Source organism: Nestor notabilis, unplaced genomic scaffold (assembly GCF_000696875.1).
Source record: "Nestor notabilis isolate BGI_N333 unplaced genomic scaffold, ASM69687v1 scaffold22879, whole genome shotgun sequence".
Taxonomy (NCBI): domain Eukaryota; kingdom Metazoa; phylum Chordata; class Aves; order Psittaciformes; family Psittacidae; genus Nestor; species Nestor notabilis.
Window position 1 is genome coordinate 5,567 of NW_009942678.1, and position 3,950 is coordinate 9,516.

Sequence of the window (3,950 nt, forward strand, 5' to 3'; positions counted from 1 at the left end):
TTCAAGTGAGAGTGTCTTTTGACTAATATTAAATTTTAAAAAAAACCAGAAAACTGCATCTTGACAGAATAGTTTGTGTCCTACTTTCTATACTTCTTACTTAGAGAGGATATAGTCTTCTAGTTCACCTTTTTTCTTTGAGTCTACTGTCAGTGAATCTGTATAAATGATGATGGTTCGTAAATGACCAGAGCATTGCCGTCCATGGAAGAAGGAAGAAAAGGGAAAGTTACATACACATGGGAGAAAAATCTGCACATAAGAAATGGTGGACTCTGGACCAGACATTGCCACCGGATCCTTTCCAGGAATGAGATCTTTAGCTTGTGACAGGCAAATAAAACCAGTAGGGTCACACCCAACTTGTAGATCCTTAGCAAAAGATGTTGGAGGTGCAGAAAGTTTTCACCAACTTGACGCAGGACTGGATAAGCTCAGTGAGAAGTCTGCTGCAATTATCACTTGTGCAGGCACCACACCTGCATACAGAAGGCCCTGTGCTGAAAAGAGTTGGAGGTAAATAAAGCTAGAGCAGTAAGTATCACTTGTTCTTACAGCTGCACCTGGAGATAGCTGCTCAACAGATGGCTATTTGGTCTGGCAGATTGTGGCTGTTCTTATACAAGAGACATATAATGTAAATATAAACAGACTCAAACATAATTTAATTCTGTATGTACTCCCTGAATTTGGCATGTTGTTTTCTTAAATGAAGGATACAGACATTTTAATGCTTAAATATTTAATCCATGTTGTGGAACATACCAGAAATACCAGTCCATCTCTTAGGTAATATTTAACTTCAAAGGTCAGACACATCCAAGCTGTAGCTGTTCTGGTATCATTACTGCTAGATTAATTTGGCCTCCAGTATCTACGCACCTAATCATGCATCACAATGAAAATTCTATTACTAAACCTCCACACTGTGCTTATTTTCTCAGTCTTTAACTATGGGTAACAGTTGTGATAAATCAGAAATCTGTAATATCTCCACTCTTTCACAACTCAGTGAAATTATTTGGATTTATCTGGTGTGGAGGTAATATTTGCAAGAAGAATCCCTAAACAATGTTAACAATATGAGTCTGAACTAAGGAAAAGAAATTTTAATTGAAGACCCAGCACTTCTGCATTTCAAACTCCCACCTACATCAAAAATGGTGATACGGCTTTTTCCACATAATATATGAAGACTTAATAGTCATAAAACATTAGAGTAAAATACTTTGATCCATCCTCATTAGTTTTAACTCTTGATTCCTTTTTTCTTTCAGTACCTGAAGAGAACCTTTAATTCTCTATTTATCCTGCAGCCAGCCGAAGAAAATTCCTTTTCAAGTTTAGCTTAGCTGATAGCATTAGGGTTCCATCCATAAAATCCAAACAAAATTCTAAATCTTGGCATTCCAGGAAATGTTATCTCCAGAAATACTTGCTATCCCCTTCTGCTCCCTGCAATGCAGAAACATTCCTATCAACTTGGTTCTCAGTATTTAGTTTCTGGGTGGCTTTGGTGAGTAATATACAAGCAGTGAAATATATGTTGCAGGTTGTCTCTCTGTGAAGTGTCGAAGTCACCTGCAATGCACCTTTACTTAATTTGCTGATTATCTACAGAAAAAACGTGCATTATATGGCTCTTAATCAAATTACTTCTCTGTCTGCACTGGTTAAGGCTTGGAAAAAAGTTGGCTTTAATTCTGGGGGGTGGAGGTTGCTGCCTGCAAGGAAGAAATGAGCTAAAGCACAGATAAAACCTAACCATGCTAGCTTGATAGTTCTGAGTTGTATCTTTTCGAATGATACCAGAAATGATTGAACTTGTTCATTAACTAGTTGAGTGAACTGACTTGTAAGTACATTTTGATTAAAACACGGAATGCCTCTATAGTCTAAATGTAGTATGCACTTGTGCTATTGCTGAAAGTTTGGTTTAAACTTTCAAGTAAAAGAATCTGCCAGGCTGCAAGATGACCTCCAGCAGAAGTAATACCAACTTGGGTTAATTAGAATTAGAAGTCAAAAAAAACCAAGAGGCAAGTAAAACTAGTATTGCCCCAGAGGTCTTGTGTTATGCCTGCTTTTTCTTATGCCTGGGTAAGCAGCCACGCAGCTTCACTGAGCAGTGGTAAAGTACCGTCACTACATGGGAAGTACTGACAGTTGATGCAGTTTTCCTCCAAACAACTGACAGTGTTTCCCCAGTGGTTAGATTCCAATTACAGGATTAAAACACCTCAGAAAGGTTTTGAAGTCTGGATTTTGGTTTCTGGGAATTGAAGAGATACCTGAGTTCGGGTATCACAAGGCAAAGATTCAGCAATTACAAAAAGAGTAATGATAGAAACTCTACCACTGCGAGGGCTTTCTGGAAAACAGGGAGGTGGAAGTGAGATATGTTCCAGATGAAGAGGTTCTTAACTGGCCTCAAGATGTTAATCAACAAGAGGCCCAAAGCTACCATCCAGATTTCCTTGTAGCTTCCTTTAGAAAAGTCTTTGTTCACATTGAGGGGAAGCTCTTGCATCACCCCAAATTGGAGGACTTTTTGTTATAACCAGCTCTGTTTAGCTGAATACTTGGAGAACAGGGAAGAAAGGTCAGTTCTAACCACCAAAGCTTACCAGCTCTTTAACACTTAAGTAAGTCTATAGTAAAGCATTTCTAGGAGTACCTGGACACAGAGCACAGGCTCACCAGATGCAGGTGGATGAGGAAGAAACCACAGCAGCAGGATGTGGATGGTGGAACGAGGAGGTAGCTGTGGGCAAAGGAGGCAGCTCTAGAGAGAAGGGGGAAAGATGGTGACAAGGAGCTGGGTGGAGGAGAGGCAAGTGCAGCCCAGAGATGGAATGGAAGAATGGAAGAGGAGGAAGGAGTAGAAAACCTTTCTTAACAAGACAGGAAGCTCTTTACTAGGGCAGAACATACAGAAAAAGTGAACTGAGGTTCTGGGGCAGGTTTTTTGCTAACTTTACAAGCATGTCTTGACAGGAAGTAAAAGAAAGGAACAACAGTTCTCTAGAAGAGCTACCCATTCTGCTTCTGCTTTGGCTCCTGATTTGTGTGGTTTACATCCAGTCCAATATTTGTTGTTCAGTGATGAGTTGTTCCTTCCATGCAAAAACTGAGAGAAAAACTAGACCCCAGCAGCTGTCTGGAGTCCCTCTGGCCTGCAGTGCTGGTCTGGGGAGGCATAAGGCAGCCACTGCTTTGGAGCTGGGGTCTCTGCAGTAGGGAGGGGAGAAAAGAAGCTGCGTTCTCTGCTTAGCAGCAAACAAAAATCGTCATGATTTTAGGTAAATTTTGCTTGCTTCAGGAATAACCTGCTTCAGAAAAAACAATTTTGAGTGATCTAAATCTAGCAAATCATTTGTTCATTTCTGTCCCGAGTGGGGGGCTTTTCAAGTGGAAATTGCGGTAGACGTAGGTACCAGCAGAAAATTGCTCCAGTTTGATTACTTCAGCCATGCATGGTTTTAGATGTGTATCCTATTTCCAACATTCAAACCCCTGTTTTATTACATTTTATCCCCAAAGTTTTCTAGCACATGATTCCAGGCTTGCTCCTTTTTCTTCACAGATTTCGATAGCTAAAGGAGATTTTCAATGCTTATTAAGTAATAGTGTCATTTCAGGTTTCTGAATTTGCTTTGATCATTCCATTAATTTTTTTTCTTTCCTAATTACAGATCTGCGTATTAAGAAAACTGCAAAAAAGCAATAAAAAGCCTTTGACTGTTGTGTGAGAATGCTACTGTCTCAAGGAAAGTTAATCCTATTCAATGTAAGTCCAAAGCCTATACAATTAATTTCTTCACAGGGTGCTTTCTTCTATTCTCTATTCGGAAAAAAACCTAATTAAAACCCGTCATTGATCACTTGTGTTAACATGTGCCTATGTGAAAGTGCTGTATTAAGCAAAGAGGAGCTTAAATCCATATAAT